Genomic DNA, 22,171 nt, shown 5'->3' with positions numbered 1-22,171 from the left:
AGATTCAAGGGGGAAGAATAGACTTCACCCTTGCAAGAAAGGATGGAAAGACAGAAGAGCTATGGGATGGGAGACGTGGCCACTTGCATCTGTGGGAAATAGGGTCTGCCGCAATCACCGACGGGGTGAGCCTCTCTCACTCCGCCCACTCTGGGATGGCGGTCGGATCACTTTTTCTGGGCTGGTCTCCATGTTTTCATCAACAGAAAAGGAGAATTAATTCAATGTGTCAAAAGACTTTCCAACTCTAAACTTCCAAGATCAGTATAAAGTTGGGGAACACACACACTACCTTACATTTTGCGTATTTGACGTAGACCAGAATCACTGCTCTCACCTCGATTCTTGCTTAGCATTGGCCAAACCCTGAAATTCTCCCATGGGTGTTCAAATCAGGAAAGCCACGTCTTTTCACTGCCACCAGCCTGGCGAAGTCATGCGGACAGGATCTTTGTGGGCTGGCCTTCGCTTTCACTCCTAGCACCCATCCAGACAGGACCAAGGTTCTCTGAAGGACTCGTTTGGCGAAAACCCATCAGGAGCGCAATGACTATTGCGGCAGGCAGGGAACCTTGCTCTCCATCAGCCCTGCACAAGCCACACAGGAGAGAAGCAAAAACTGCTAGGATTTTGTGAAGCATCGCTTTGTCAGGCTTAGAGGAGGTAGAAAAGAAACACAGCTGCCAGAACTACAAAAAGGGCGTATCTGCCAGACTTCAAGATCAATTCCAGTATACACCAAAATGACTGCTTTTCAGAGGGAATCGTATTTCTTGTCCTCTGCATCAAGAAGCTGGAGGCACTTAAAGAATTTGAATCTGTTCTCCTTCTCTTTGGATACAATCACTAATCTTTCTTCCTTGCCTTCTTTCTTTTTTTCCTGGGGATGTAACCTACTCACCTGGCACATAAAATACTCATATTATGACACCCAGGCTTTAGAGATTTACATGAGAATCAGCAAACCTTATTTTAGCCCAATATAGAGGATGTGTGATGCATGGAGGGAACTCTGGGCTTATTCCCCAGATAAGTCATTTATTTCTTTCCTCAAAGAAAAATCCAATATCCTGAGATCAGATGCATATTGAAGCTTTGGTGGAAAAGAACCAGACAGGGCCGGATTAACATGTTCACATCGGCCTGTCCCTGTACAGTGATCTGTGAAGATGCAGAGAGCCTCCGTGGAGGAATGTCCCACGCTGGGCAGGGGCAGTGCCTCTGACCTGGTCACTGACCACACCATCCTTGAACGGGGGAGTGTCCGCCTCACCTGAGTAATTCTGGGAGAGCTTTACTGACTTGTGAGAGATGCATGTTTTCTCTCCATGCTTCAAGAGGCTATTTAACAGCAAGCAGAAGACAGAAAGGCTGGCCTTCGTGGCTCTCCTGGACCCTCCTTCCTACCCGCTGGCCGTGCGTACCCAGCTATGCCATCCCGGCCAGGCTGCTGCAGGTGTCTGGGCTGAGCACAGGCTGCTCCCTCTGCCTGGGACACCCTTCCCCGTCCCATCCTTACTTAGAGGCACCTACTCATGGGACGCCAAACAGTGCCTCACACACAGAAGCACTGGTACATTCTCATTGAATAACCAGACAGATGGGAGAAAGTATGACCAATCAGCCACCAACTAGGCTGCAGATTTTATTTCCCAAACATCATCATCTTTCAGTCCAGTTATTTGGAGCCAATCTCAAAAACTGGCCCCAGCATCCATGGCAGATTCTCACAGCGAAAACCCAGGAGTCTTCCCTGGTACCTGCCTCTCCCTCACATCACACATCCCTGTCACCCCCAAGTGCTGCCCAGGCCACCTCTAAAACAGGTCATAAAACCCCATCCAGGGGCACCTGGGTGGCTCAGTCAGTTAAGCATCCGACTTCAGCTCAGGTCATGGTCTCGTGGTTCATGGGTTCAAGCCCCACATCAGGCTCTGTGTTGATAGTTCAGAACCTGAGCCTACTTCACATCATGTCTCTCTCTTTTTCTGTCCCCACCCCCCAATTCTTCTCTCTGTCGCTCAAAAATAAAATTTTTTTAATCCACATTTCTCCTTCCCCAGAGTTCCACCATCTCTTACCCAGATCCCCTTAAGCAAAGGGTTTGTTGCCCCAGCCGACAGCCTCCAGCCGGCAACCCCCTCGGAGCCTTACTCACGAGCACACACTCCCCAGAGCAGCCCCAGCCAGGGACTGACAGATAGGAGTCCATTCGCAGAAGTGAGCCATCTACACTCCCCATGGGGCGGGCTGAGGTGCTGGCAGCCTGCATCCCATCTAGGCTTCCTCCTCTAAACACCCCCGCTGCCTCTCCTGCCCACCCCCCAGGCATTTATCCCTCATAAATGCCCTGCCCATCACATTTCAACTCACTGTCTGTTTCGTGAGACTCTAACCTGCAGTGTGTGCAGAGGTGGGTAGGATTCCATCCAAGAAGCTGCACTTTTAGTTCAGATATTGGACTGCTGTACTGTCTATTTGGGCTGCGAGAGCAAAACACCACAAAGGGACTTCAATAACAAGCACTTATTTCTCACTGGTCTGGAGGCTGGAGGTCCAAGGTCAAGGTGCCAGCAGATTCAGCGTCTGGTGAGAATCTGCTACCTGGTTCACAGACAATGGCGTCCTGCTGTGTCCTCACGTGGAGGAAACACGAGGAAGCACGCCACAGTCTCCTTTATGAGGACACTAATCTCATTCACCTCCCAAAGACCCAGTTCCTGGGATTCAGGATTGGAGCCTCACCATATGGATTTGGGGGACACCAGTGTGCCGTCCACTGCACGTGCCCGGTTGAACTGCATTCTTAAAAGGGATTCACTGCTGACAATTAGAAAATTATTAAAGCTTTTGCACCACACAGCACTTCCTCCTAAATGCAGCATCCCCAGAGATAGCTGATCAAAAGCAAGAAGAAAAGAAACACAAGGGGTGGGGGAAGGGAAAAGAAGAAAGATATCTAGGGCTTTGAACAGAGCGCAGGACCCTGTGTAATGAATGCTCTGCGTCCACTCACCCTTTCTTCTACGTTGTCACACACACACACACACACACAGTCTGCATTCAGCTGGTGTCCCCACTAGGCTGGAGCCCCTTGAGGGTAGGGAGAGTGCCCATCCTTCTGCGTAGCACGTGTACAAGGCCCAGATGAAGCAATGACATGCAGTGAGTTTGCAGCTGGTGTGTGCACACTCACTGTCACGTTTATTGGTCTACATGTCTTTCGATTACTGCAGCTGTGTAATAAGACTCGAAGTCAGGCAAAATGATTTCTCCCACCTTATTCTTGTTTTTCGGACTTATTGTAGCTACTCTAGTTAGTTCCTTTCCGTATAAATTTTAGAATAATCTTGCCTCAGTCTACAAAATCCGTGCTGGAATTCTGATAGGAATTCCACTAAACCTCTTTCTCAGTTTGGGGAATTCTGCATCTTTATCGTCTTGAGTCTCTCAACATGAACACAGCATGTCACTCCATTCATGTGGACCTTGTACTTTTCAGCAACCAAGGTCATATGAGTTGTCTTAGATTTACACCCAAGTTTTTTTTTGAGTGTTTATAAACAGTATTGTATTTTTTATTTTGATTTCCATGTGTTCATTGCTAGTATACAGAAATAAAAGCTTTTTTTGTATATTTATCTTGTATCCTACAACTTTGCTGAGCTCATTTATTACTTCTAGGAGTATTTTTTGTAGATTCCTTGGTATTTTCTTTTTTTTAATGTTTATTTATTTTTGAGAGAGAGAAAAAGAGAGTGCAAGCCAGGGAAGGGACAGGGAGAGAGGGAAACACATAATCCAAAACAAGCTCCAGGCTCCAAGCTGTCAGCACAAAGCCCGACACAGGGCTCAAACTCATGAACCTGGAGACCATGACCTGAACTGAAGTCGGACGCTTAACCGACTGAACCACCCAGGAGCTCCAGGGATTTTCTATACGTACCATCATGTCAAATGCAGGTCTATACTTGTTTTGATTACTGCCTTTGATTTATAGCACATAATCCTAATTTTATAATAATAGTCTAATGTTTCCATTTTAAACAAGTTTATATAAAAAAAGTGAATTGATTTACATGAAAAGGTTAAATAAATAGTAGTAAAGGAAGCCCACAAACAAGGCAAGAGTTGTTATCTGTGACACAGCAGAAGCCTGGCATTGATCACAGGATGCTCACACCAGCTCCCCCCCAGCAGGCAGAGCCCAGCCCTGGACAGTATCAGAGGGCACAGGGACAGAAGCCAGCATCATTGCCAGTACTGAGTTTTCCCCGACATCTTTATGGCACTAGCTCCATGCTCCTTAAAAACCCTGAAATCGGTCTGTTGGGTCAGCAACGGGTACAACTTCTGAACGAAGGCTTTCCACATTAAGGTGCATGACCCAGAAGGTCTTCACCACTGTGTCCGGCACACCAGCCCTCCAAACACGCTCACCCGAGCTCTGCCCTCTCGTTGGCCCCCCTAATTAGCTTTTGTGCAAACGGCCTCATCAGGTCTAATAAAAATCTCTCCCTCCGAACAAGATGTTTCATGACATCACTCCCCTCAGGGGAGCTGGGAAGATGACCTTCCATTTGATGGAAGAGGAGGATTCGTTTTTACGGTCGGCCCCTGCTAATGTGTGTTTAGACGGAGCAGGGCGATCAATACCGAGGAGAGGATGCTGATTTGACTCACCGGAGTTGAGGAAAGGACGCTGCTTCCCCATCATCCATTTTTATAAATCACTTTAAAGGCCTATCGATCTTTCGCTGGGCACTGAGGGGCACCAACCTTCTGGGCAGCAGCCTGTCAAGCCCCTTAACCCTTTCTAGAATCCCGCTCCCAGCAAGAGCCATCGCCTTGCAGACGCTTGGGCTGATGCTCCCTCCCTGGGCTCAAAGCCTGGCTGAACCAGTTCACCAAGTGCAGTTTTCAAGGCATTTGGGAAATAAGGAGGTGCCCTTCACCCCTACACACACACACACACACACACACACAGCATCTCATGGGCACCTATAGAGACCCATGTAAACCCAGCACTGAAATAAAGCAAAAGCCTGAAGTTCATATACAAGCAATAGGTCTGTAAACTACCCCTTACCAGGAGAAAGGGGCCATTCACTGTCTCTCCCACTGAATTTATCTTGACCCAATTTCACCACTTGGGAAGTTGGGAAATGGTGTATAAGAGAGTTCATTCTGGGCCACCCCGAACTTCAGGGACAGTTCTGATTTGGGTCTCTCCTTCCCCCCACCCCCACCCCACTCAGAGATGTCACCCACACATCTAACTAATGGCTACCAACCACAGTGTTACCAAGCACAGGTGCACCATGGAGATAGCTCTCAAGATGTCCCAAGTCGTTATTAAAAATAGTTACTTAAAAGAGAGCTTTGGGATATTTTTACGACTTAGAGCTGTGCTCGTCCCTGGAGGAGGATCTCTATGGAGCGTATGAGCCGCAGCCTGCTCTCCTGAGCTGGGATTTCTCGCCACGGTGGGCTGACAGGTCTCTACTTCAGCCACTCCCCGCGGCCCTTCATCCTTACAGGGGATGGCGGGACGCCGCGTGTCGGTGGGGTTGGGGCTCTGTACACAGCCATGAAGGGATGGGGTCCAGCGAGAACTAGGAGCCTGTGTGGGGCTCAGGACAGGAGAGCCATCGAGATACGGGTGCAAGGTGGTTGGTGTGGCGGTGACGGGGCACCTCCATTGTCCTCTGTGACAGCCAGTGTCAGTGTGGCCTCCGATAGGGCATCTGCTGACCACTGGAAACTTCTCAGCAGTTGGGGTTCAGGGCCTCCCAGGAAACACAAAGAAGGACATAGGCAGTGAGAGGGGTGCCCTGGTACTGACCTTGAGTATGCCTCCTTCTTTCTTTCTTTTTTTTTTTTTTTATTTATTTCTGAGAGAGAGATAGAGACAGCATGAGCAAGGGAGGGTCAGAGAGAGAGGGAGACACAGAATCTGAAACAGGGTCCAGGCTCTGTCAGCACAGAGCCTGATGTGGGGCTCGAACCCACGAACCGTGAGATCATGACCTGAGCTGAAGTCGGACGCTTAATTGACTGAGCCACCCAGGTGCCCCAAGTATGCCTCCTTCTTCATCTTCATCACAACACGCTCCATCGCTTTTATGGAACTAAAACCAAAACTTTCAGCAGGGATAAGAAGTGGGTCCTGCCAATCCCATGAGGAAAGGAAGGGAGGGGCGTGGAAGGGGAGGGACGGGGTCTCTCTTGCCGGGGCCTCCCCCACTTCTCAGTCCCCTGTCCACCACTGCTCTTTCTGTTCCCACCTTGGATCCCCCCAAGTCACCTTCTTCCAATGTGGCGAAAAGGGTGGCCTTCCCAAGGCACCAGGAAACATGTCACCTCCCACTGAACCCTCAGTCTCCTGCCAGGAAGAAGATAAAATCAGATCTCTTCTGGGCGCAGGGGACCCCTCACCGCAGACCCCGGGCGGCCCCTGAGGAAGTCCAGGTGCCCGGGCGGCACGTCCCCCACCTCCTCTCCTTCGCTCACGTTCCGGCATTGTCAGCCCCAACGTCAGGTGGAGAAACTAGGGTTTGGAGACACTGAGCTGCTTGCCCAAGGTCACACACCAGGACGTGCCCAGACCTGAATCCCACGCCCTCTCTCCCACGGGAAAAGGGTCAGACGGTTAGGCTTGGCTGCTGCTTCTCCACCCGTTTGTAGCCGAGACGGAGCAGAAGCAGCCCGGCCCGCAGTTCCCAGGAGGCGCTGGCCGGAGGCCCATCTTCCTCCCTTCTGCCCCGGGTGACCTTTGCTGGGTCACTGAAGGCCTCGGGCTCTCACTCTGGAAGGTGGAGAAGTCACAGCCTGGAAGGCTTCCTGGGAGGGGAAGGGGGAAGTCTTGGGTCTTTCATAAAAAAGCAATGGCCTTCTGCAGCAGAGTCCCGCCTGCCTGGCTTGGAAAACTGAGAGAGCCCTGGGGGGGGGGAGGGGGGCTTGACTGGAAACCCCTCAAGTTTCAGGGGTAACTGATCTGGGAGGCCCCGGAGACAAGCTTGACTGTTCACCCAGTAGGATTAGGAAAAATGCGTGAAAGCGTGCTGGGAACCAGGAGCTCTGAGCAAATGGGGGGTTGACTCTAACCAACGCAGCCTGGCTCCTGGCTGGGTTCGGGGTGGGGGGGGCGGGGTGCAACGAGAGGGAAAGGCTGGGAAGCAGCTGGAAATCCCTCTTACAGGCTGGCCTCCAGCGGAGAGTGCTGATCTCCAGAATCAGTTGCTTATAGAAGACTCTACCTGCCCATACCTTGCTGTGTGATCCTGAGTAAGTCCCTGAACTTCTCTGAACCCCTTTCATACAGCTGTAAAATCAGAATATCGGGCTAGCCGTGATTTCCAGGCACGAAAGGTTCACGAAGTGAACCCCACGCTCCCCCAGCTCCACGCCATGAGGAGCAGGCACCCGCATCCGGGGAGGCATTTTTGCTCCCACATTCAGCGCAGACGCCAAGAAGCTCGTAGTTCCCAAGGTTGCAGAACGAGATGGGGGCCGGGCCAGGAACAGAATGGCTCCATCTGCCTCCAGGGCGGTGCCCTCCCTCCTCGCAGGCGCTGGCCTGAACCGGCTGGCCGGTCCCCCGAGCCTCCCATGCTGGTGGGAGAGCCGCCAGGCACAGCCAGTGTGTCCTCCACGGCGGCCCGTGCCAAGCGGCCCTGCCCAGACCGCACGAGGAGCTGGCCATGGCCAGCCTGTTTCTCATTTAGAGCAGGCCCCGGCTACAGCCCAGACATTCCAGAGGGGACATGCAGACGCCAATCCCGCCCATGGCTTGGGAAACGGGGCTGCAGGCGGCCTCGTGGTCAGAGTGCCACGGTGTTTTCTCTTCCCTGTCGACATTTTAAAAGTTGCTTAATCCCTCCAGGAATTTGGGCCACACTCTTGGGGCTCTGACCCCGGCATTCAAGGCCCCCGCAGCCAGGAGTAAACGTGAGTCTGGAGAGCAGGCCAGACCCCTCTCGGCTCCCAGGCACCTCTGGATCGGAGCCTCCCCGGGGCCTGCCCACCAGGCACACACGTTGGTCTCCACCTCTCAGACAGCCTCACCCCCAGCCGGGAGTCCAAAAGCTTCTCGGTGGAGGGAGCACTGAACAATCCAATGCCACTAATTATGTGTCAGCTGCTGGCTGAGGTGAGGTCCCCCACCCCCTCCCGGCGAGGTGCAGGTGGGCTCACTCGAGCTGCCCTTGGAGGAGTCCTACCCTTCACACAGCCTTGAGTGACTTAATTATAGATTCCCGCCTAATGATATAAGTAGCGCTCCTGAATTCCACCAAAGTGACAATTTGCCGTCAACATGAAGCCACTGCCCGCGCTGCTAGCCGGCTCGGCATCCGGTCGCGAGGCTCCAAGTGACTCCCGGCCGCCCCCCTCTGCCTCCTGCCTGGCACCTGGATTAGCCTCGCCTGGTCTGCTAGTCAAAATAAATTCTTTCTCCCTCCAGGGCTGCCATTTCAGCCCCCAAAGGTAGGGCTTTTCCTTCTTTTTTTCCCCTTTATCTGTTTTTCCCCCTCTGATTTATAAACCCCTGCTAGTGGGACCAGGGTCTTTTAAACCTGCTTCCCACAGCATGGCAGTTCATTAAAAAATTAAAAATAGAATTATCATATGATCGAGCAAGTCCACTTCTGGGGACACACCCAAAAGCATTGAAACAGATATTTGCACACATAGGTTTATAGCAGCATTATTCTCAACAGCCAAAGGGTAAAAGTAACGCAAGTGTCCATCTACGGATGAGTGGATAAGCACATGTGGTCCATCCGAACAGTGGGACATTACTCAGCCTTAAAAAGGAAGGAGATGCTGACTCCTGCTCCAGCCTGGAGGAAGCTTGAGGACATTGTGCCACGTGAGATAAGCCAGCCACAGAAAGCAAATACTGCGTGGTCCCACTTACAAGAGGTCAAAATCATAGAGACAGAAAGACACAGGTTGCCAGGATAGGGGGAGGGAGAATGGAGAGTCAGTGTCTAACGCACCAAAGCTTCTTTTCTGCGGGATGAGAGGTATTCCGGGGATGGACGGTGATGAGGTCGGCACAACATTATGAATGTGCTTAGTGCCCCTCAGCTGCAAGCTGGAAAATGGTTGCAATGGTGATTTTTTTAATGGTTATTTATTTATTTTGAGAGACCGAGAGAGAGCGCAGGAGTGCAAAGGCAGTGAAGAAGCAAAGAGAGAGAGAGAGAGAGAGAGAGAGAGAGAGAATCCCAAGTGGGCTCCATGCCCGACACGGAGCTCAATCCCAGGAACCATGAGATCATGATCCGAGCTGAAATCAAGAGGCGGATGTTCAACTAACTGACTGAGCCACCCAGGCGCCCCTAAGATGGTAATTTTTACGTCATGTGCATTTTATTACCACGATATAAAAAAATAGGTCAAGAAGGGGCGCCTGGGTGGCTTAGTCGGTTAAGCGTCCGACTTTCGCTTAAGTCATGATCTCGCGGTTCGTGGGTTCGAGCCCCGCGTCGGGCTCTGTGCTGACTGCCAGCTCAGAGCCTGGAGCCTGTTTCAGTCTGTGATTCCCTCTCTCTCTGACCCTCCCCTGCTCACACTGTCTCTCTCTCTCTCCTAAAAATAAATAAAAAACATTAAAAAATATATCTATTAAAAAAAAAAAATAGGTCGAGAAAACACAAACAGCCGCTGAGGCTCCCGGATGGTGGTCTTTGGGCCGACAGGCGACAGGTCACTCTGATCCTGAGAAATCAGCGTCTCTGCAGCACAAAGCACCTTGCAGGTGCTGACACAGCCAGGCTCAGACATGGACCTCAGGGAGAGCGAGGTTGCTGAATGGTCCAGGACGGACGCACTCCAGAGGGAGGGGAAAACAGGGTGGTGATCTCGCCCTGATATCACGGCGGGGCTCTCTCTGTGGGATAGAAAACCACGCTGGGTAAAGGAGGCTGTGCCCTCCCCTCCAAGAGACAGACCTTCAGTGAGGCTTCCAGTACCATTCTATCCTCTCCTGCCCCAAACCACGCCCAAGGATGGGGGCAGGCAAGTCAGGAGGCCACGCGGTGGCTCGTGACCCTCCTGACCAGCTTCCTTCCATCACCTCAGAGGCCGACCATGCGGGAGTGTGTAGACACTGCCAGGGGTATGCGAGTGTCTTCCTCTGACCACCTACCCTTCTCCTTGAGCTTTGCCCAAGACTGGCCCTACCCTCAATGCCAAGGACGGACACATGACCCAGGTCTGGCCAGTCAGAGCACTGGAACCCTTACCACCAACCACGGGATGTATGTGCGACCCAAGTGGGCCAATCAGAGTGGACTCCAGACCTTTTACTAAATAACTGAGATAAATACCGTCTCTTTCCTCAAAGGTAAAGAAGCTGCTACATTTGGAGCTGCCACTGGCCATCCTTGCTGCCTTGTAAAAGATGAAGTCAACACAAAGAAGAGCAGGAGAGGAGAGAAAGTAAGCGAGAAGGAGAGCTTGCCACTATGAGCACCCAGATCTAGCCACGCCTGAGGCTGGACTTATCCCCCACCCTTTAATTAATTCCATTTTCTTCTTAAGCCATTTTGAATAGGGTTTCTATCACTTGCAACCAAAAGAATTCTGTTTGCCAGAGAAACAGAGCCTCAGCATTAACCCCTGACAGCTTCCGCCGGCCATGGCTCCCTCTCCCTGTGCCGGGCTGCGCTCGCTGCAGACAACCTGAAAACCCAAGTGCCCTGACACGGTCATGCTGTATTTCTGACTCCTGTCGCAGTCTTCCATTGGGGAGGGGAGCTTCATGGGGAGGGGCGGAGGGGCCGGTGGGGGGGGGCTGACCGGTCTCCAAGCAGCTTTCTGGAGACCCAGGCTTCTTTCATCAAGTGTCCACTGCAGTCTGTGTCTGCCCCAGTAAATGAGGGGCCAGGGCATGAGGAGAGGTCACAGACGTCCACATGGGAGTGCCTGGCCCAGAGAAAAGAGGCCGTCATGGGCGCACGGCACCGCCTGTGTGCTCTCCCCCCCACCCCCCGTCTCTCTAGGCAGCCCTCCCCCCTCTGTCTGCCTTCACAGCTGGACTCACGGTGTTTGCCGGTCTTCCCACCACCTTCCACCCTCCTGGACTCCTCTACCGTTTCCGTGTGATGGTCTGGAGGGGTTTCACCTTCCCTGAAGGCCGGGCGGGGGTGACACATCAGGGCTGGCACCACGGGCCCCACCCACCCACCCTTGGAAGGTTTGTCAAGGTGGTGGAGGAGAGGGCAGAGCAAAGGCCAGGACAGGGGTGTTTGCAAACTAATATCCTTAGCCCCCAGAATGCCCACTATTGTGCTGATGGCCTCTGTCTCTCCCTCTGCCTCCGCCTCCCTCCATGGCTGCCCAGACAGGACCCTTGAACGGACACCCACTGGGGATGCGCAGAATGTGTCCTGAACCCAGCTCAGTGTACAGAGGGACAGTATGGGAGTTACAGGGGCCTCTGTCCGGGGCTAGTCCCCTGGGCCCAGCTCCCAAGCCCTCCCAGGAGAGGACAGACAACCCGCATTTACAGATCTCCTGCCACCAGCCAGGGGAGCAGGAGCTCTGGGCCCCGCTGGGCAGGGATGGGGGACACGCGGCACATCACGCACAGGCGCAGCCGCCAAGAGCGGGGAGAGGGAGAGGGAGAGAGAAAGAGACGTGGCCAAAGTGAAGGCAGCAGGAAAGCAAAGCCAAGAACGAAGCCCACTAATATTACTAGTTAAAGACCCGTTTCTCTGTAAACTTTAATTCATCCACTAAATGTCAAGCGCCGTTGGCTGGAGCACATTTCCACACTTCTCCTTGTTATTAATACATACTTAGCGGCAGTGGGAATTAGAAGCTAGGTAATAATACCCTTCTCAAAACACTGCAGATGAAAATTTCTGCTTGAAATTTAAGGAGAATTCTATTGCGGCTGCAACGCATTATGTGAAAGGCCAGCATTGGAAAGGTTTCTCTTCAGCCGCCCCACCAGTGGCTGGGCTGCCCCTCTGCCAGGACAGAAGCCTGTGGAATGTGGCCACGCGTGGTCAGGGGCGGGGGACACGGCCGACGTGGTCTGTGGAATTCCACTCTCCCGCCGAGAGGCTTCATCGGCCTTCCCTGGGCTCCGTGCGGCTCCCTGTGGCCATGCAGGGAGCGCCCCGATGGTGTCTGGGGGCCCCTCGCCACCAGCGGGCAGGCACAGAAATGGGCCCAAGCTCTCACTCCAGCCCCAACCACCTCGGGACAGGAGGCCCCCTGGCTTGGGAGCTCGGAGCATGAAAAAGAAAGTCTACTCTTTGTCTAAACTGACCTTCTGGCCCCAAGACTGGGGTGTCCATCACTCATGCATTTTTTTTTCCTTTCCCCCAGCACTGTGAAGGAAGATGACATAACTGAGTCCATGACGCCTCACCGTGTCCTTGCAGATAGATCTCTGTCATTGCTCACCAGGACCCAGAGCTGGCCAGCCTGTGAGCAGTCTCTCCCTTCCATCCAAGTCAGAGCACCACCCAAAGCCTACGTGACACCCAGTACTTCATCCAGCAAGTTCCTTAGCTGAGAACCGCAGACCCTGCCCGTGTTAGTCCAACCCGGGCTTTCCTGCCCCCGTGTCACTCACCCAAAACTTCACCCTCCATGTTCTGGGAGGATCGCGTGGCCCATGGTTCAGCACTGTGTGTGCTTTCTTATACCTCAGGGCCTTTGCATATGTTATCTCTGGAACCTCCCTTCTCCCCTGCTTGGCCGACTCCTCCATCCTTCAGGCAGCCCCTCCCCCAGGAAGCCTCTGCTCTCCCATTGGCCCCTAGGCTGGCTCTGTGCCCCCTCTGCAGACCCTCAGCCCATATCATCTCTAAGGTAACCTCTGCATTCGCGCTGCCTGGTCCTGAGCCTGTCCTTCTCTCCAGCCCGGCGGGCGCTTGGGGCAGGGGCTGGCTCTGTGTTGCCAGTACCTTCCACAGGCCCTGACGCATGGTAGGTGCCCAACGGAAATGTTCCCCGAGAATGAAGTTTCCTGACCTAGACACCAGCCTTCCCTCTGAGCGCTCAAGGCTCCTGGAGGAGCGGGTGGCTTTGTGAGGCGGCGCCAGGCCTGGCTGGGCCGCCCTTCCCAGGTGTCCCTCCCTGAAGCCCTCCCGCGGAGCAAGCCGCAGCCGCTGGTGCTTCCCGCCCAGCGGCCCCGGCGGCACTTGGCACTTTCGTAGCTCACACGCGATGCCCGCTGCACCTGCACCCCCCCCAACCCCCCACGCGCTCCTTCAGTCCCAGCCCTGAGCCCGCGTGTGTCTCCCCTTCAGGCAGGGCAGCCTGCAGAGCACCAGGAGGGTTGGGGGCCGCACAGCAGGCTCCTGTTGTCCCGCACATTGTGATTCCAGCTGATTCTTGACCCCCCCCCTCCGCTTCCCATTTCACAGCCCCATCCCCTCCCCACCTCTGCTCTACAGACCGGAAGCTCCAGACTCGAAGGCAAGGCCCACAGGTGTGCAGGGAGCACTTACAGAGCTCCCACGGCCCCATCCCTGCATCAGGACCACATACCTTCCAGCAGCTCCAATCCTCTGACCGCACCCCAAGGGAGAGAAGACGACCCTGCTCGGGCTCAGCGACGAGCCAAACATAAGAGAAACCTCTGAGATGGGTAAAGCAGAAGCATTGTGGGACGAGGGTGCCAGGGAAGCCACAGAGAGTGGTGGCCTTGAGCTCAGCCTTGAACACCAGGAGCATCCAGTGGAGGCGGCTGTGGCCCCCAGGCCGAGGGAGGAGACCCTATTAAGAGTCAGCCCTCTGCTGTGTGGGAGGACGGCCACCCAAGGGTCCCCAGCTCCCGCTGCCAGGCCTGAGGGGTGATACCAACCCAGACCGGGGCTACTTGAACTTCACCTGTACCCGAGGTCCTCACTGTCAGAGAATGAAGGTCCATCACAGGAGCAAATTGCTCAAGCCAAGCATGAAGTCAGAGAGTTGGGTGCTGGCATTTTTTAAAATGTGTATTTATCTTTGAGAGACAGAGCATGAGCAGCGGGGTGGGGGGGGGGTTGGGGAGAGAGAGACACACACCACACACACAGAATCTGAAGCAGGCTCCAGGCTCTGAACTGTCAGCACAGAGCCCGACATGGGGCTCGAACCCACAAACCATGGGATCATGGCCTGAGCCAAAGTCAGACGCTCAACTGACTGAGCCACCCAGGCACCTCAGTGCTGACATTTTTGATGAAGAAGAAATCCAAGTCCGAGGTCAGCCGTGGAGGTGAGGTTTGGTCTGTCTGAGGACAGAGCAGAGCTCTGCCTTCCTTTCAAGAGGGCATGGGAGAGGCCATGCCCATGGCATTCCCTCTGCCAACAGTGTGACCAGGAGCAACGATGTGGCCACAAAGAGCTCTCAGGGACCCAGGAAGATGTTCCTGGGCCCCCCTGCTGGGGACATGCCAGGGACCACACAGAATGTAGAGGTGGACGGGCGATGACCACAGGTGGCCCACACATGTTCCCCTTAGAAGGTAGGCTCAACCCCAGAGCCAGGGGCCTCCCTAAACTGAGTTATGTGTCTGTCATTTGGAATGAAGCTCAGTCATGGGGCCTTCAAGGAGGTCCCTGGCACGCCCGCAGACAGTGGCCTGAGATTTGCACAGAAACCAAACTCCAAGTTGGTATTTCAGGACGAACCCCGTGCCTTCACCAGTGCTGGGAATGCGGCCGCCGCCAGAGGGGCCCACAGCCGCGGGCCGAGGATTTCCACCAGCAGTGGAAAAAGCCAGGGCAAGATTTAAAGCTAACCAACAAACCCAATTGGAAACAGCAGGGAGATTTGCTGTGAAAGTTGATTTCAAGCTCACCCCATCCGTAATTACTCACTTTGGAAGTGTCACGATTCTCCTGCCAAAAGTATGGCTTCCCTCCCCTTATTAAACCCCTTTCACACCACTCCTTCTTCGCTCTGCAAAAATGGATTTCACTCAAAAAAAGAAATTAGAAAAATAATTGATGTAATAACCATAACCTTGAAAATACTTCTGCCAGAATTTAAGAGCAGAAGGGAAAGGAGGCCCAAAATAAAGGCATCTCTCTGGAAATCAGAAATCTAAATTAGTTCTAAGCGCTGGCTACACCCACTTCCCCGCCAACTCTCTGAAGGTGAACATGAGTGAACCCCCTCCCATCACACAGGAGGCAGGACCGAGCACTGCCTCAGAATGCATGGTACCCGCTGGTCCTGCCTCCTGCTTTTCCATGTGGGGAAACCGAGGCACACGGATATGCCAGATGTCTTTCCAGACACGGGAAAGGCAGCAGCTCCTCACCTCGTTTGACATTAGGTGTGGCCGCATGACTGGTGTTGGCCAATGACCTATGAGCAGAAATGACATGTGTCCCTTCTGGCAGAAGCTCTAAGAGTCTTGCTGTGGGCCACACAGCGACGGCGCAGGCCCTCATTAAGGTGACTCTGCATCAGCCTGCATTTCTGAGTAGCTATGACAAATGGAAGCTTCCTGCTGATAAGCATTAGACTCATAGCAAGAGCCAAAGTTCAGCTTTGTCATGTTTAAGCCGTGGCGGGTGGGGGGGATGCTTGTTACTGCAGCATACCTGCCTCACCCCAACAGATACATAGCTCTGTGCTATGTGCCTTGCCCTGGTTTTTCTTAGAAAGATCCATGATGGCGGGTTCCATGTCTCCTTTTGACATGAGGAAAAAACCTAGCATATAGCTGGGCTTAGCATGTCTATTGAATGGAAGACTCCATGGAGAGAGGAGTCAAACACAGATGATGTAAAATGACATATCTGAACCAGGGAGGTAAATCTGACACGTGTGTGGGCAATGACGGCCCACCCTCTAGGGATGGGTGATCATGACACACAGGCTCCTGATTCTAACCCCAAACCTACCCAGGTAACTATGAATAACTTATTGCCTCTTAAAGACAAGGCAAAGAGGTCCAGAGCACTTAGGTGAATCCTCCAAGGTCACAGGCAGCATTTGAGCCCCCAACCGGATCCCATAGCCAGGGATGGCCCCCTGCCGGCCGGGACACTCACACTCCAGGACAGGTGCCCCAGGGAGAAGCCCAAGCCCATGCCAAAAGGTGAAATGAGCAAATATATGTCAGATGTCAATATAGGCTTGGCCTTTTTGAGGATGTGGAGGCCACAGGCATCAGGAAGCCTGCAGTCAGAGCACTGAGCCAGTTACAAAGCCCTGGCCTCCAGTGCCCTCACAAGCTCTTCTCCTCTCTGGGCCTCAGTCTCCCCTACAGGCATAGCAGACAGGCTGGACCAGATCACCTCCAGGACCTGTTCCAGCTCTCAAGTTCCACAGTTCCTGTAAACATACCTCTGGCTGATAAAGGAAAGAGAGTCGAACCCTTTTAAGAAAATCGCTAAAGCCCTAAAATTACGTGAAAGCCTTTGAGATCCGTGAAGGAAAGGCATTTGCTAAATCCCCTCTATTATTTCCAAAGGATATTTTCTATTATTATTATTTACCAAAGGAATTTCTGGACAGAGTTTAAGTGCCTCAGAGTCTACAAAATAACCATCTCTTCAAAACATAACAAAAGGTTTTGAATATTCTTGGCTGATGACCGTTTCTTTGAAACATGTTCTCCACGGAACAAAGGACTTTCTTCTTTTTCCCAATTTTTCTAACTTTAGGTGAAACAACGTACGCATAACCTCATCATGGTTACCAAATGAGAAAACTTTTTAAGTTAGCCAAACAGCCTGAGAACACATGGGTAATATTGACGGTGCTCATTTAGGACATGCTCAGTATCATCTACTACCGTAGGAATTGGTTTTTAGGGAGAAGATAAGTGGGGTCTGGGGGGCTCAGTCGGTGAAGCATCTGACTCTGGATTTCAGCTCAGGTCATGATCTCATGGTTCATGGCTTTGAGCCCCGCGCCGGGCTCTGTGCTGGCAGCGTGGAGTGTGCTGGGATTCTCTGCCTCCCTCTCCCTCTGCCTCTCCCCTGCTCATGCTCTATCTCTCTTTCTCAAAAACACGCAAATAAACTTTTTTTTTTTTTTTTTTTTTTTTACAAAAAGGAAGAAGACAGAAATGGGAGACATCTATTGAGAACAATGAGCCGGGCTTTGTGCCAAGACCTCACATGCATTCTCTCCCTTAAACCTCCGTGTAACCCAGTGAGATGGGGAAACTGAGTCTAAGAGACCGTAGTCTAAGCTGACCTAAGGTCAAGCAGCTGGTAGGAGCTAAGTTGGATCCAACCGGGTCTCACAGAGTCTAGAGCCCAGGCTTTTAACCACCAGGCTCTGTTCTCTCCCATGCAGTGTCTTACTTAATCCTTACATCCAGCCTGCAAGGCAAGGAGGCCCATTATACAGATGAGGAAACTGGGAATGGGCCAGATCACCCAAAGCAAGTGTCAGTCTGGGAAGGCAGGATTCAGATTCTAGTCCATCAAACCAGACAGCCCTTTTTCTGATTCCACACTATTTCCAGGTAGCTTAGGCTACAAGGCGCATGCTCCTCCTGGTGGGGCTTACCTCGTGGCTCAACACATTGCTAGCGCCAACTCCCAAAACCTCCAAGTCTTAAGTGAATGAAAGCACAAGGGAATTCTTTGCAGTGCCAGTAAGCATGTGTGGCCAAAGGACATTTTCAATCTCTGGAGCCCGGGTGGAAAGCTCTACATTTGGTAGGCACCGCAGCAGTGCTTACCCTCGCCCGGAGACCTGGGCCCTGTCAATAATCTCGCTGCAACCAGCTGTTTGCAAAGGTTAACAACTCGACCCATAAAAATGTGCGGCGAGTTGCAACTTGGCACTAGCCGCCTCAGACGAGGAGAGAAGCTGGCGTTTGCAAAAAATATGGTTCAAATAATCCCGTCTCCTTCCCTCCCCCCAACCTTTTTTTTTCTTCTTTAGTTTTAAGAGTGCAAGAAACATAGAAGTTTTGTGGTTTCACACTGGTCTTTTTATGGTTCGAAAGACTCCAAAACAGAGTTGATTTGAAAAACGTCTCTGCATAATGCCGACCATTGTGTGGGCATTCTCAAGGAAGCCTGCCATCCGGTGCTGGGACTTTGGGGACTTGGGTGTTCTCTGTTGGCTTAAACAAAAGGTTTTGTTCTCAAACAAAAGAGGCATCCTGACTCAACAACTGTTTGCGCTTTGACCTCTGCACCCAAATCCCAAATCTGCCCACAAGAGGCAATGTGATACAGGGGGTGAGCGTGGACCTCGGATCCAGCCCAGGAAACCTAATGCCTGACTCGGCTCCTTCCTAACTTCAGGACTCTGAGAATCCTAGGAATCTCAGAGGATCCTCGCTTTCCGCATCTCTATAATTAGGGCACAGTGAGGTCTATGTGTAGGGTTGTTGAAAAACCTGAAAGAGATTATATATGTAAAGCATAGGTAGATCCACCCATTCTTTCAGAAACTTATTATTGAGTACTTACTAAGTGCCAGGCATTATTCTCAAAATTGGAAGATGGACAGTGAACAAGACAGACCCAGCCCCAGCCCTGGTACATTCCTAGTGAGGTGAGACCATACATGAGTAAAGACATAAATGAGATCACATTTGATGATGAAGGGTTGAAGAGTGGAAGGTAACAAGGTACAGAGGGAAGGGGGGAGGGCTGGGCTGCTTCAGCAAGGATAACCAGTGAAGGCATCTCTGAGGAGCTGGCACTTGAACTGAGACTGGGGGAAAAGAGAAAAAGAGATATCCATCGAAAGAGGGTTGGGAGCAAAGTGTTCCAGATGAAAGGATCAGCAAGTGCAAAGGCCCTGGGGCAGATGAGATGGCCAAGCTAGAACATGTGAGCTAGCAAGGAGTAGAGGAAGAGAGGCTGCAAGGGAATGCAAAAGCAGATCGGGGGATGCCTCGAAGGTCATGACCAGAGGTTATATTAGGCTTTATTGTGTGTTCAATGGGAAGCCACTGGTGGGGTTTAAGCGGTGGAATTGCAGGATTAATTTGCATCTTGATGCTGGGGACAGAATCACAGTAAGATATGGAAGAAAACAAGAAGGCCACTTGAGACACTCTCAGTCTAGCAAAGATAATGGACTATCACAACCGCAATGGAGATGGAGAGGAGCATATTAATTTGGGGATATAGCTTGGAGATGGGACCATGGAATTAGATGGCATCTGGAGAAGAGAAAAAAGCCCAACCAGTAAAAGTGGGTAAACGAGTGTGGGAACAGTGGCCAGTGAGGTGGGAAGAAACCAGGAGAGCACAGTGTCCCAGAAGGACTACAGAGAAAGAATTTGGGGAAGGAGGGAATGGCCACCTGAGCCAAGGAAGCAAGGGACAGAGAGCTGCCTATTGGAACTGGCCAGATGCAGGGCACACGGGTGACCTTGACTGAAACACACCAGTTCTGTGAGGGCATGAGGAAGGCAAAGACTGCAAGTAAGTTCAATACATACGAGGTATTTTTTAAATTCTTCCTTTAAGAATGGAAACTGGGCATCTTGTACCTTGCCTACTTACGTATTTCTTTCGTGATAATAACAGTAGCCACAATATAGCTACTTCTTGGGCCTCAGACTTCTATTCAGTATGGTCTGAGCAGACACTGAAAGATTATCCACCCCACCCACCTCCAGTCCAAACAAATAAAAGTCTTGGATACAATATAGAATAAACAATTTAAATACAAAGTCAGTTAAAAAAAATCAAGCCAAGGAAAATCTCAAGGAGCTCAAAACAAAGATAAAACCCAAACCAAAGTGGCTGATAAACGCTGAAGACAGCAGTCTTACAAGATATTGGAACTGGTTATAGGAACTCATGTCTAGCGGAAGAACATCAGGATTAAATGAGGCAGAGTATGCTTCTGAGTCCCTTTATGAAGCCAGGAACCATGAAGCATGACCCGCCCCTGAAACTCCAAGCTGAAACGTTACAAATTTTGTCCAGAGCTGATAAAACTCACAGGACCCTCAGAGAGGCAAAGGTGAAGCTACTCAGAAGGGATCCCTCCAAAACCCAAGAGAACAGGACTCTTATGAAACCTGCCCCCTGTGAAAGATAAGCTCACAACAAAAAATTACAATCCACAGGAGCAAAAAAAGAAAAAGCACCCTGAGGTCTAATAGCAATCAAAAGACATAGCAAATGAGAGAGATTCACCTTAGGAACTAGAAATAAAAGAAAAAATTAAAAGAAACTTTAAACATAGGTAAAATCTTCAAAAAGAAACAAAGAAATACATACAAATCAAGATTGAACGTAGAAACAAAGGCACATCAGAAAAGAACTAAATACAGATTCAAAAAATGAAAAATACAATCATTAAGAGAAAAGTTAGGGGCATCTGGGTGGCTTGGTCAGTTAAGCATCCGACTTCGGCTCCTGTCATGATCTCGCTGTTCATGAGTTCAAGCCCCACGTCAGGCTCTGTGCTGACAGCCCAGAGCCTGGAGCCTGCTTCATATTCTGTGTCTTTCTCTCTCTGCTCCTCCCCTGTTCATGCTCTGTCTCTGTCTCTCTCTCAAAAATAAATAAACATTAAAAAATAAATTTTAGAAAGATAGAAAAGTTAAATAGGTTACAGAGAAGAATAGATACATTGAAACAAAAATATTGAACTCTAAAACAGACATTTGGAAATCACACAGAATGCGGGAAAAAAATAAATACTTAAGTGGATAATATGAAAGAGTAATTTAAGATGTGAGTAACAGACAGAGAGGCTCCTGGGCCAGTGTCAGCAGCATATAGATGAAAAATTGGAATGGTACAGGGAAAATTAGCATGGGTCTTGCACATGGATGGCATTCAGATCATGAAGTGTTCCATATTACAAAAAAAGCAGAAGAAAGAAAGAGAAGCTCCAATATATTAGGTTGAACTCTCTTTGTAGGTCTAAAATGGTTGACTATCAGCAATTTCATACAGTTTTACCTACAATGTCCAATACAAGTGGTGAAGTGAAAAACACTAAAGAATGTGGGAGAGACAATGTCTGGAGAGCAGACAGCAGACAGTTTTTAAGAATCGAAAAAACATGGGTCCTCACATTGACTCAAAACAATAGAAATAAAGTGTAGTGGCTTTATCAAACATCAAAGACAAAGAGGAAAGCTCAAAAATCACTAGAGAAGAAAGATGCGAAAGTTGAATGACAGCAGACCACCTGCTATTACTTTTCAAGTCCAGACGACAATGATACCATCTTATAAAAACTTACAGAAAATAATAAGTCCACCACTCAAGTGAGAGCTGTAAAGGACGTTTTTGGATACACAAGGAAAAACTCAAGACATATCCACCCACAGACTCTTACTAAAGAAAAGTACTACAGCAATAAAGCAAAGTCAGAAAGGAGAGGAGGGCAAGAAGCAGTGTGAGCCTACAGAATGGTAAACAGTTGAGCCGGGGTGTCAAATATTGACTGAAAGGCCATGTAGTATTCCATCGTATAGATAAACCACATCTTCTTGATCCATTCGTCCGTTGATGGACTCTTAGGCTCTTTCCATGTTTTGCTATCGTTGAGGGTGCTGCTATGAATATTGAGGTACATGTGCTCCTATGCATCAGCGTTCTTATATCCCTAACTGAGGACTGATGGGTGTTGGGGGGGAGGAGGGTGATGGGCATGGAGGAGGGCACTTGTGGGGATGAGCACTGGGTGTTATATGGAAACCAACCTGACAATAAACTATTTGTAAATATATATATATATAATATTTTATATTATATAAATATAAATATATATAAATATATATATATATAATATATATATAAAATATATATATATTAACTGAAAGGAAGTGAGAATGACAAAAAGGAGAGTAAAATCAGGGCAGAACTAAAATATCAAACAACATGAATACTCTCTAAAGGAAGGAAAAGTTCAGAATTAAAAGGGTTTTAAGGCCACTGAGCAGTTAGGGAGAAGGATACAGAGAGCTGCACATTTTGCTAAATATTCACCTTACAATCTTGAGGGCAACTGCTAAAAATATAAATGTAGAAAGTATTTCTTCCAAACCCACAGTTACAAAAAATCAAATCAACCCTACAGACAGGTCTGGGCAAACTTTTTCTCGCAAGGGCCAGAGAGTAAATATTTTCAGCTTTGACAGCTGTATGCTTCTTACCAACTATTCATCACTGCCTCTGTAATGCAAAAACAGCCATGGACAATACGTACATCAATGAGCATAACTATGTTCCAATAAAGTTTTATTTACAAAAA

The 22,171-nt window shown here is 50.4% G+C and overlaps 1 pseudogene; it reads left to right on the top strand.

The window, feature by feature from the left end:
- Window positions 1-20,671: 20,671 nt before the first annotated feature.
- LOC120248375 lies at window positions 20,672-20,772 on the top strand (annotated as a pseudogene).
- The last annotated feature ends 1,399 nt before the right edge of the window (window positions 20,773-22,171 follow it).

The sequence above is a fragment of the Hyaena hyaena genome, unplaced genomic scaffold (genome assembly GCF_003009895.1).
Source record: "Hyaena hyaena isolate Hyena2069 unplaced genomic scaffold, ASM300989v1 scaffold_587, whole genome shotgun sequence".
NCBI classification, from domain to species: Eukaryota; Metazoa; Chordata; class Mammalia; order Carnivora; family Hyaenidae; genus Hyaena; species Hyaena hyaena.
The sequence above is the reverse complement of the archived record's forward strand: the minus strand, read 5'-3'. Positions and strand labels throughout refer to the sequence as shown.